We start from the raw sequence: 12,707 nt of genomic DNA, 5'->3' as shown, positions 1-12,707 counted from the left end.
AAAGAAGCTCTTTCTAGCTCCAGCACGCTAATAATATAAACGTGTGCTTATTAGAATTGGCTCTTTGTCAAAGCTTAAGCAATTACATAAATTAAGAATCAGTCCTCACTATTTTTAGAAGATATATGATGGCTGCTGTACAAGTATAATTTACTCCTACCGTGTTTCCCCCTTTTTAAGACACCGTCTTACAACTTTTTTCCTTCAAAAAAACACACGGTGGCTTATTTTCAGGGGGTGTCTTTTTTTTAATTTTAAAGTGCCAGTACAACTGGGTCCCACTGGCTCAGGACGCTTGGCGCTCTCTTCCGCGTGCATTTTCTGCCTCCTCTATTCTCTCCGTTTCCCCTCCTCCCCATCCTGAGTCAAGGGCTCTCCTTCCTTGGAGGCTTCTAAGCAGAGGCTGGATGTCCACCTGCCTAGGAGACAGACGTGCACAGGGGGGGGGGCTTCACTCTGTGAGGTGGATTTAAACCTCATAGGATGCCAGAGCAGGAGGTATACACGAAGCTGCCCATCTCCCTCAGCAGCTTTAGGTGCTTCTCCTCCTGCTTCGGCTTGGCGCTCGCCGCCATGGCTTCAAAGGCAGCGGCGGCCGGGTGTGTGTGCGCGCGGAGGTATAGAGGCTGCTCCCCGGGCTCTCTCATGCTGGCCGGGGAATGGGAGGGAGGCTGGGACCCGTCCCGCTCCAAGACGCTAGTGAGGGAAGCGCGAGGGGGACCAGGTTAGGGCCTGCGCCTCTGGCGCGCGCAACCCCAACTGACGGACCGACCGACGGAAGGAAGGGAAGGGAGGGGGGAAAGGGAAGGAGGGGGAGAGGAGCGGCGTCAGCTCTCGGCGAGGAGGCCGGAGCAGCTGAATGACGAGCCGAAGAGGAACCTGCGCGGCACAAACAGAGACGCGATCACAAACGGAGAGACACAGGGGGAGAGAGAGAGAAAGACGCACGGGGGGGGGGAGAGAGAGACGCGCGCGCACACAGAGAGAAAGAGACTGACACCCACAGAGAGAGAGAGAGCGGTGCTGCTTCGCGCTTTGTCAGCGCTGCAGCCGCCGCCGCTTCCGACCACCAACCCGACCTGGCAGGCTTCCTCCTCCTGCCATGGCCGGCATTGCAGGAGCTGGGTCCTGCTGGCTTGTGCCCTCCGTGCTCCGTGCGGCACTGCTGCACGCTTCATTGGCGCTGCAGCAGCCGCCGCCGCTTCCGGGCACCGACCCAACCTGGCAGGCTTCCTCCTCCTGCTGCGGCCGCCGTGCTGGGTCCCGCTAGTTGGCTGGGGCGCTCAGTGGTCTTGCTCTGCACGTCGCGGAAGTATGGCTTATTTTCGGGGTATGACTTACATTTCTCAAACGGTTAAAAACCCTGCCATGCCTTACTTTTTGACTACGTATTAAAAAAGGGGAAACACGGTATAATGAAGTAGCGCAGACACATTTGTTTCTTTGAAAATCTGATTTTGCAGACTTCTAAAGCAAACAAGCCAATTTATTCAACTAGGCAGGAAGCCCACACAGAACGCTCCCTGAAAATGCACAGTAAGGCCACACATATATCTGAAGTCATTAGCACCACTATTAACACCATTAACCTTGCAAGCAGAAAGTTCCAGGGGCGGTTGCAAGCACCTCCAGTTAAAGGATCTAGGCAGCAGGTCTGGAAAAGGCTTCTGTCTAAAGTTGGGGAAAGCCAGCTGCTATTAATTACCTAGCCATGAACCAATGGTCTAACTAAGGCAGCTTTGCATGTTCAGATCGCCCCCACCCCACTCCCCAGTTCATATACAGTGGTACCTCGGTTTATGAACACAATTGGTTCCGGAAGTCTGTTCATAAACTGAAGCGTTCATAAACTGAAGCGAACTTTCCCATTGAAACTAATGGAAAGTGGATTAATCTGTTCCAGACGGTCCGCGGAGTACTTAAACTGAAACGTTCATAAACTGAAGCGAACTTTCCCATTGAAAGTAATGGAAAGTGGATTAATCCGTTCCAGACGGTCCGTGGAGTACTTAAACTGAAGCGTTCATAAACTGAAGCGAACTTTCCCATTGAATGTAATGGAAAGTGGATTAATCTGTTCCACACGGTCCGCGGAGTACTTAAACTGAAGCGTTCATAAACTGAAGCGAACTTTCCCATTGAAAGTAATGGAAAGTGGATTAATCCGTTCCAGACGGGTCTGCGGAGTACTCAACCTGAAGCGTACTTAACCCGAAGCATGGGTGTAATTGGTTCCGGAAGTCTGTTCATAAACTGAAGCGTTCATAAACTGAAGCGAACTTTCCCATTGAAAGTAATGGAAAGTGAATTAATCCATTCCACATGGGTCCGCGGCGTTTGTAAACCAAAAATTCGCAAACTGAGATGTTCATAAATCGAGGTTCCACTGTACAGAGTTCTCCCCAGTCCACATACAGAGTTCTGTATATCAAGATATACAGAACAGGCACCATTCAGAGCTGCTACATGTTTTAGAAAGACAACCACAATTTGCCAGCGCACCAGGAAGAAGAGTCAAGACATTCAAATATGGAAGAATAGGTTATATCTATTAAATATAACAACTTGAGGCTCTGCAGAACAAATTAACTAGTCAGATTCAACCAATGTAACCAAAGCAACTTAAGTCCAGGCAGGTGTTCATTAACAGATGGGGTAATTTTTACCCCTGCCGCCTGGGCAAGTTAGCAGCCGCACACTTTGTGCATGCAGCAAGGTTTCCTAAGATTCCTCCCTTCCCACTGCGTGGACCTTGGGTATAAGAGCCCAACAGGCCCATTGTAAACCCATTGGCCAACATTCGCCCCAATGTGTCCGTCAGGTCAAAGGACACCTCCAGGACCCAAAGGACATACCTGACAATAGTGACTCATGGATACCCACAACCCAACCCTGCCTCAGTTAAGTGTTCCATTCTTCCTAAAATCCTCTCACCTGCCCGGATTATGCACCCATTAGCCAAAGAGAAGGAACAGCACTGCAACAAACATCAGCCAGCAGTATGGAGTAGGCAAAAAGAGAAGACCCAGAGCCAATTAGGGTTCCCCCCCCTGCCAAAAAAAATCCAACTCAGCCCATGGAAAACAAATGAGTAGCCTGTAGGTCCACAGTGCAAAAGTGAGTGCCGAATAAAGAAGGAAGGGTGCTGGGCAGAGCAAGCTTAAATAGCCTGTCACCACCTTTCCCCATTGGGTGAAATCACCTTCAGGCCACAACATTCTCCCCTAGGGAGATACCACCTCTCCTCTTCTTCCAGGGGAGGAGGGGTGCAGCACATTCATCCCCTCCAGAATGGTGGGAACAATATTAGCATATGCAGTAGATGTAGGCTTATCTGGAGCAACTGGTGCACTTCCATTCTCCACAGCATTCTGCGTTGCCAAACCCAGCTTGACACCTGCTTACAGATGGCCCCTTCTCCTTTTCTATTTTTTTTTAATTAAGGGTTAAGGTGTGTTCCTTTAACATCAGTCTGACACACACAAAAATTGGTAAGGAAAGCTTACCATTTTTTGCATGCCGGTAAAAAATGGATGTGAGAAGGTTTGCCAGCACAGATTCCATTATGTCTGCCTGTTGCTGAAAGGCAAACGAGCAGGCACTGTAAAATGTTGGCAATCTAAAGGTTAACTCCATCCTCCTTGCCTAAATCAACATGCGTTAAAAACTGATATGCGAAATATGAAAGTAAAATTTCCAGTACTTAATGCACTTCTTCAGTAGCCAGAGGAGTGCTCTCTCCCTCTCTAGGTATCTAGCTTTTGAACCAGATTAAGCATATGGCGCCATATGAATGAATGCATGTTTAATTGTTACTCTGGCAAATGAATAATCAAGGCACCATCAATAACCCCTCCTCTCCCTACAACCCAGCATGACAAAAAGTGCATATGCTTACCTCACCTTATCTTACTAGCCTCCAAAACAAAGAACTCCCATGCTGAGAGCCAATCCAGGGTTTTCAAGTGCTTCTCAAATTTAGAAGAGGCTCTACAAACAAAGGAGGGCACTACATATTTTTAACAAGCTGCTAAGCGGTGGTAGAGTGGCAGATGACAGCAACCTGAGCAGAACTAAATTATATTGTGTTAATATAATTTAATAGCTTTCCTTTCAACTGAATGGAAGAACTTTGGAGACAAGAATCAAGAAATACTTTGGTTAGACTGTTCAGATTCTACCTTCCTCTCCTACAGCTATTGTCACTTCTGTAGCACAGTCGACTCCCATGCTATTGCATCAGGTATTATTTACCTACCTGTATCTGTTTGCCGACAGGTATTCTGAAAACTACAGCTGTATCCCAGTCCATCCCCATAACTCCAGTTCTTTCCTTTGACACATCATTGCAATGTTCCAAAATGGCAAAAAAGTGCTATAATCTGTGTGCTAAAGAGACCCTTTAATGCTTACCTTGGTTATAAGATTATAGCCCATGACAGCATTTAGGCACTAGATGTGAAAGTACATATCTAGACATAAATAATTCCTTCATTTCACCACGGTGCTTTTGTGATGTTTGGTGCTAAGAGACAGCAGGCAAGCGATAAGCCTGAACAAATCCTGCTCCCTGACACCGCTGCTTAGCTCTAATTACAGTTGAGGAGAAGGTTTGCAACTTGATTCCAGAAAGAGGACAGCCTACTTGATGACATCACCAGACCAAATATAACTTAAAAGCCGGACACTGTAAAATTTCTTTATGTCTTGTTTCTTCACACAGGTGCAAGCTGCTGGAAATTCCCCTTCACATTTTTTTTTAAAAATAAAAATAACTTAACAACTTCTAGAACAATCCATTGAAATCGCAGCTCTGAAAAGACGGTGTAATTTCACTGCATTGTTCTACAGAGTTGTTGGTAAAGCCATAACTATACAAGCAGCAGCAGCAAATCAAGGCAATGGCATTTGGCAACTCATGTTCCTGCAATAATATTTTTGATTTTCTTGTGGGGAGTGTGTGTGTGGTTGAACTTGCTCTAGTGGCCCTGGTATGTGGGATCTGCTAGGCAGCAACCAAGGGAGGGCCTTTGGGGCTGTGACATCTTTTCTTTGAAATAACCTCCCTTCTAAATTAAGACAGGTGCTGACAACGATGGAATATTAACATCTGTTAAAATGTTTTCTCTTTGTCCTTTGCGACATTGTCATGCTAGTTGACAGTAACATGCTTGTTTTGGACTACTGTTGGCTTGCTATTTTATTCTGCAAGTAAGACTTAATGCTATTTTAATGTACCTTGTGATGTTTACATGAAAGGTAGCATAGATCAGTTAAATAAATAAGAATATGTACGGTAGATACGGAATAGGGGAAAGAGTTTTCAATAATCCTGCAACAGTGCACCTAAGTTTACTTCATTTCCTGCAGGGGGCACATGCTCAAGAAGCATTAAGCATAGTTGTAAACTTGTAAAGAGCTCATTAGAGTCTTGCTGCCTATAAATTTACCAGAGAGATCAGGTGCTAAGTAGGATGAAGATTAATGGGCAATATAACCAGACAAGAAACCCAAACGACCCCTTTGTTTTTGTTTTCGTAAAGTACTCATGACTGAAAGGTCTGGGAGTCTTTTACAACTGCATTATGCTGAGAAACATACTCAGGGAGATGTCTTAGGGGGCTTCAGGGAGAGCTGAAATGACTTCGTTGCATGTTTGTTTTTGTCTTATAAACAGTTATCTGTTTTTAGCTGATGCAACTATATTTGCATCGATGAATGAGAGCTTCTTTTTGATCTGCTGGATGCGGCTTTCCTCCTACTTTTTCTGCTCTCACTGAACCTCAGTCTCACTTGCACTCCCTGCCATTCCGAATGGCTGTGTGTACGCTGTCCATATTGCCATAATGATATATCTCATGCGATGACATAGCAAACGCTTGTAAACAAAACCACATGAATTGCCACAAACAAGCAGTGGAAGTTACAGTCGGCAAAGACAAAGGAGGAGAAAAGATTATTCTGGGTGAGTGAGGTCCCTTAACAAGGAGTATTAGAAATTAAAAATATGATCGAATATGCAGAGTTAGCAGGTAAAATAAGAGAACAAGAGCCGGATTTTTTTTTTTTGCGCCATAAGGCACACCTGCTTTTTTGGAGGAGGCAAACAAGGGAAAAAATACTGGTATTCTTTGTGGGTGCCTGTGGGTGACTGGTGGAGGCAAACTGGTGGAGGAAACTGGTGGAGGCAAGCAGCTGCTCATGATCTGATGCACCCATGAAGCACAACACATGGGAGCCACTGCAGAAACAGTGCACGCACACTACCCCTCTTTTCTGGGGGGGAAGGGAGATGAGCCCCCACCCCTTACACACCCGACTGAGGGCAGGAAGCGCCCTGAGGCGAAAGTGTGCAGGAGTGAGGAGGTGCCATCTGTCTGCCGGCTCGCCCTCCTGCGTGCCTAACCTGTGGAGAGCAGCGAGGTGGTGGCGACAGCAGCTAGAAGGAGGACGGCGAGGGCTTCGTGAGGGCCCCGCAGGGTGGCGAGGTGGCAGGAGGTGAAGGCGAGCTGAGGGGTAGTGTGGAGGAGGGTGCGGAGGGGCTGAGGCCGGGCTGGTAGCAGTGCTGCTGCTGATGGTGCTGCTGCTGCTGTCGCCGCCTCTCCCACCGCTGCCCGCTTCTCGCAAGGGCAGGCACAGGCTCCTATGCCTGCTCTTGCAAGTGGCGGTGGAGGGACAAGCGGTGAGAAAGGAGCCCTTTCTTGCCGCTTGTCCCTCCACCGCCACTGCCACCAACTCGCTGGGTAGCAGGTGGAGGGAAAGTGTCAAACCGGCTCTCTCCCTGCTTCCTTTTCAGCGAGCAGGGAAGGAGGGGCAGGCAGAAATTTGACTGTTCCCCTTTAAAAGGAAATGATACCCTGAAAGTAAAACAGCCCTCACCTGGTGCCCTCCAGAGGTTTTGGGGTAGTGCTGATGGCTGCAGTAGGGTAAAACATCTGGAGGGCACCAGGTTAGCAGAAGCTGAAGGAAAATGTGCTTGTAGTAATTACAGCTACCTTGGTTTTCATTCTGCAACTAGCCCATTAAAATACGCTTAGCCAATAGTTGTCTGTTGATGAATTGTGACAAATAAACATTCCATGTGAAATATTGATAACATCGTATCACGAAGCTAATGGAGCTGACGATATCCAGTGGATCAATATGCCTTTCGTTTACTAGGAAGATAGCCAACAAAATAAATGTTAACAGTTTTTATTTATGAACATTTTAAAGCCTAGATTATGGGCACTTTAAATTTATGTAATACTGCTGCAGTGGATTTTAATTTTAAAAGCTTTTAGCTGCTGTAACACCCCCTCATTTCATTGTCCAAGCGGGGATTCTTTATTGTTGGACTTATTAAAGAGTCAATAGCACAAAGCAATATTTAACGACACCTTTATGATTTGAATCCCCGTGTAGACAACAAAGCGGCAACGCAGAGTGGGAAATATCATTGGAGTGCCACTAAACATTTTAAATTAAAAGGGGAGCTTATTTAGTCCAAGTTCAAAGTCATAATTTGCCACTGATTAATAATGGAAGTATCTCCCAGTAATGGAATACTGATAGGCAAAAATATTTCAGCAGTGCATTCATTTTGACCATGAATAGCTTTTTAATATCCATTTCTGAGAATGATACGAATAGAAATTTGAGGAACATTGACAAAAGGGTTGTAATCCTAGCCCAGTTATACGGTGGCAAGTTCTGTCCATTCTAAAGCGGGGTTATATGCACAAACATTTCCATGCAGATTGGAGCCACAGTTTAGATTGATTTTTATTTTTATCACCACTGTGTGGTAGAGTCGGGACAAGTTTACCATTTCTGGAGTTTTATTTATTTTTTAATATCAGCACATGGTTTTTGAATATGAGCTTCATGAAATGCTATTAGACTGCATCAAACACTGTCACAAAAAAAATGTGGAGCACTGTATACTTGCTCAGGGATATGGTCCAGTGTTACAAACTGAGATTATGAAAGGATGAAATGGCTTGGCTCTTAGAAAGTGTCAGCATAAATATGCAGGTAAACCTATAAATAGGTATCTACAGACTAAGGGCTACTTCAGACATCACTGTGGGGGGGGGAGTGTTGGGAGCAGGTCAGAAATAACTCACAAGGTGTCAGTGAAGTTAATTCTTTATTCACAGACACAAAACAACTCAGGTCTAGTGAGCAAAGCAACTCTTCCCAGTACATCTTGCCTCAGTGAGGCACCACTCTCTAAGTCTCCTCCATCGAAGCCATGGGTAGGCAAACTAAGGCCTGGGGGCCGGATACGGCCCAACTGCCTTCTAAATCCGGCCCGCAGATGGTCCGGGAATCAGCATGTTTTCACATGAGTAGAATGTGTCCTTTTATTTAAAATGCATCTCTGGGTTATTTGTGGGGTATAGGAATTTGCTCATATTTTTTTCCTCCAAAATATAGTTCGGTCCCCCACAAGGTCTGAGGGACAGTGGACCAGCCCCTGCTGAAAAAGTTTACTGACCCCTGATCCAAGCAATCTGAGACTGTGATGCCTTTGGCTGGCTTTGCTCTGCCCTCTTCATACCTTTTTTGGTTCTGTGAAACCAGGGGTAGAGGGGATGGGAGCTTGTTCTTCAGTAGCCTGCCTCTTGGCTCCCCTCCTCTCCAGCTCCTGCTTCTGCCTCTGATTCTGGACTTCTCTTTGCCAGACTCTTCCTGCTCACTAAATCCTGTTACTGTATCTCTTTAGTTTCTGACACCTCCTCCTCTCAGTCTGCTCCCTAATCTCCCCCTGACCACTCACCATTAATCCCCTGGTTCTGAGCCTTCTTCCCTTATGCGTTCCCCAGCTGGTGCCTCCCACCCCGCCCCTGCATCCAGCCAATCCATGACAATCACTCTTTTACCGTATTTAACTTCTAGACTTTGGCATAGAAAAATCACACGTCTTAGATATGTGTAGATAGTCACAACCAATTTCCCACTTTAATTGGTCTTGGCTGACATGAAATAGATGTGCTTGCAATCATTGCACAATATAATCAATATGTGGATTTAACTTTTTTTCTTGCACAAATACACTTCTCACATAGACAATGCCCAACTACTCTTGAAGTAGTCCTCGGTATCCATTTCTCAAGACTGTGAGCAAAATTCAGTTTACTTGGATTTAGCTAGCCTAAATACCAAATATCAAATACCAAATATCAAATACCCGGCACTACACAAATGTCACTATGTACATGTCACAGACTTGGCAAACACAAACTGCTTCCTCATACAGTTTTAGTGTTGCCATATGTCAAAAAGTGAAAATACAGACACAAAAGTTGTTGAGCTTTTCTTTTCCTTCCTTTCTTTTTGGCCAAAGTTGTTGAACTTTTTTGGTTTTGCATGGGCTGCCATTCATCCAGATTTTCCCGGACATGTCAGCGATTTCTGCCCAGACGCTGTTAATGAGAGCCAGTGAGAGGAAATTCCAGGTGTATGGCAACCCTATACAGTATTATTGTGTTATTACAGTGGTGCCTCGCAAGACGAATTTAATTTGTTCCACGAGTCCATTCATTTTGCGAAAAATTCGTCTTGCGAATTGCGGTTTCCCATAGGAATGCATTGAAATTTCTTTTTTTGCCCATAGGAACGCATTAATTAAATTTCAATGCATTCCTATGGGAAACCGCAATTCGCAAGACGAATTTTTCGCAAAACGAATTCATCTTGCGAGTCACCATCAGATCGCAAGACGCATTCGTCTTGCAAAAAATTTGTCTTACAGGGCATTCGTCTTGCAAGGTACCACTGTATTATTATGTTATTAGGTACCAGGCATCTAATTACAAAAAAACTAACAAAAAGGAAAGAAATGAAAGAAAGATAAGATGTTTAGCATGTTGAATGTTATGACTGATGAGGGAAGGCTAAAATATGCATACCCTGAGTGAGTGATCATGAACTGAGGATACAAGGATAAAATCAATAAAGAGGTTTGGTTCCTTCCCAAGATTATAAAGAAGGAAGATAAAAAAAGGAACTGAGAATAATGGAATACAATTTAAAATGAGATTTATAATCAAGCTTTATGAGAAAAAATGGTGGAGAATTTGATTAATATTTCCATTATAATAGCAGTGGGGTGTCACCATATGCTCTATGGAGTGAAATACCCTGCAGAATTACTTAGCATGCTTTCATATAGCCTGAGTGAAGCAGCAAATCAACAAAAAGGAAAGTCTATCTAATCCACAGATTACTTCAACTGAATCAGTACAATTTCACTCCTTTCCATTTATGTGTACTTGGATACAAGGGGGAGAAAACCTGTGGAAATGTACAGTTCACAATAATTGCTTTTAACTTAATTCAATTCCATGGGTTTTATTGGAACTAGAGCTCTTTAAATCCAAGTACATTATCCTGTTTGTGAAACACAGCATTTAAAGATGTATTTCGAAAGATTTTCAATTGTAAGTTAAATATGAAAAAGATAAAAATGATAGAGATAAATTAATGAGGCCATTTGTCCTCCAAGCTATACCTGCTGGGATTATATGTTCTCCACAACTATTTAAGGTGGCACTGTGCTGAAACATGTCCTTCAATTTTGTGAAACGTTTATTTTTCAGTGGAAAAGACTTCTATTTTTCTGCCTCACTGTCAGGACATTTGAAAACATCTTTAGAATAACTGGTGGGTGTGGGGCGGAATGAGGGAACTGTTAATTTTCTTTCCTCCCTCTTTCTTGTTTTTCCAATCTTAAATCCAGTTCTACACATTTCCATGGCAAGATGCATTTTTTTTAAAGTCATCATGGAAATTTGCCAGCATTTTAGTGTGAATTTGTATAATGTATATGCCGATCAGAAGGTCGGCGGTTTGAATCCCTGCGACAGGGTGAGCTGCCGTTGTTCAGGGGCACCTTTACCTATACGCTTATATGCGGTGTTGCCTAATATACACATATTTTTCAAAACAATTTCCCCCAAAACAATGCATTTTTGCATGCTATTTTCACTAATAGATGCATTTGTATGGACTCTTCACCTGTGTATATGCATTATTATACAATGTTACCCAGTTGGAGAACTGCACTGCAAAATTCAGAGAGGTGTGAAGTTCGAAGGATGGCTTTGTTACAATTCGCACCTTGTTTCTGAAAGTGCACATGGCTTTGTTTCAGTTCGCACCTTGTTTCTTAAAATGCAAATTAGGTGAGCGCACATCTAAATGGGAACGGAATCAAATTTCTTCCCCATTCCTAGTGTGGGGCTTTGAGTTTATTTTATCATCACTGTGAGGTGGTATGTATATGTCTCCCCCCCCCCCCCAAGTAAACATTTCCCAGCAATTTGCAGTCTTACCAGCTGCTCCCACCTTCTGATCTGAAAGAACCTTTCTGGGAAGGAGTTACCTTGTGATATTTTTTTTCTGGACATTATTCAAAGTGTACTAGCATGCAGGAAGGTTTCAGAGTGCATGATTTGCAGAATGAAAGGGCAAGCACAAGGCACCCCACCTAGAGGAATTTCACCAAATGTTTCTCTGCCCTCTGATATTTTTTTGAACCAACCTATTTTTTCATGATAGAGAATGGTTGAATTCCCCCCCCCCCCCGAAAACAGGATTTTGTGAGGTGGGGGCACAGGACTAAATAAAGGTGCAGGGGCCTTGTCGTCTTTAGCATCTGCCCCCCCTACCTGTAAGAGTGCTCTGAAGTTACAAAATAGGAGGTACAGTGGTACCTTTGGTTTGCATTTGTCTTGGTTTGCATACATTTTGGATTACAAACACATAAAACCCAGAAGAGCGTGTCCTTTTTTGCAACCTTTTTTGGATTACAACCCTTTTTTTTAGATTATGAACAAATTTTGGGGGGAGGCCCCATTGGTGAAAGCGCGCCTTGGGTTACAACCTGTTTTGGTTTACAAAAGGACCTCCGGAACGGATTATGGTTGTAAACCAAGGTGCCACTGTACCAGGGATGATGTGCATAGCTTTCCTCTGGTCTTAGCCACACCTAATAGGAAGCAATTTTTCTTGTTTTGCTTCTAAATACATGTGCTAAAGATTCTGGCCTTGTGAAATAACTCTAAAAGAATTACTGGTGTGGATAAAGTTTAATTTCTTGCTGCAGTGGATCACAAAATGACTTTTAAAATGCAATCAAAGGAATAGTTTTATAAGGTTTTCTCCCTGGAGAAAACAGACTCTTCCATGCTCTAATCATTGCTTTTGAATATGCATATGTGTGTATACATACATACATAGTTCCACAGAGAACTGATGTTGTATTTTACATATGGGTGGGTGGGTGGAAGGAGGTAAGGCAACTCACACATACATGCAATGGTATCTACACCAGGCATCCCCAAACTGCGGCCCTCCAGATGTTTTGGCCTACAACTCCCATGATCCCTAGCTAACAGGACCAGTGGTCAGGGATGATGGGAATTGTAGTCCAAAACATCTGGAGGGCCGAAGTTTGGGGGTGCCTGATCTACACTCCCTTTTGCCGAATCACTACATTTAACACTAAGTATGTAAAATAAACAATGCGCAAGGGACTGGATTGACAGTATTAATTAACACTGCCCCTCCCATCCCATGAACAATATTTAATAGTTAGTTTGATGAAACAATTGCGGCAAACCCAGAGGCTGTCACAATTTAAAGCCATCCGCTATAACTATTTCCCCTGGACTATGCAAAACATCTTGAAGCCATTCATAAATAAAAACTGGAAAACA

General features: G+C 44.0%; 1 protein-coding gene across 9 annotated transcripts in view; it reads right to left on the bottom strand.

The window, feature by feature from the left end:
- ZNF385B (zinc finger protein 385B) overlaps window positions 1–12,707 on the bottom strand; it is a 148,070-nt gene that overhangs the window by 83,797 nt on the left and 51,566 nt on the right. The window contains exon 1 of one of the 9 annotated variants that reach the window (XM_060280559.1): window positions 4,414–6,428. The exons of the other annotated variants lie outside the window; for them this stretch is intronic. The gene's annotated coding sequence lies outside the window, so the exon portion shown is untranslated. Of the gene's footprint in view, window positions 1–4,413; window positions 6,429–12,707 lie in introns of those variants that run through there. 9 annotated transcript variants of the gene reach the window in all.

This window comes from Zootoca vivipara, chromosome 1, assembly GCF_963506605.1.
Source record: "Zootoca vivipara chromosome 1, rZooViv1.1, whole genome shotgun sequence".
Taxonomy (NCBI): domain Eukaryota; kingdom Metazoa; phylum Chordata; class Lepidosauria; order Squamata; family Lacertidae; genus Zootoca; species Zootoca vivipara.
The sequence above is the reverse complement of the archived record's forward strand: the minus strand, read 5'-3'. Positions and strand labels throughout refer to the sequence as shown.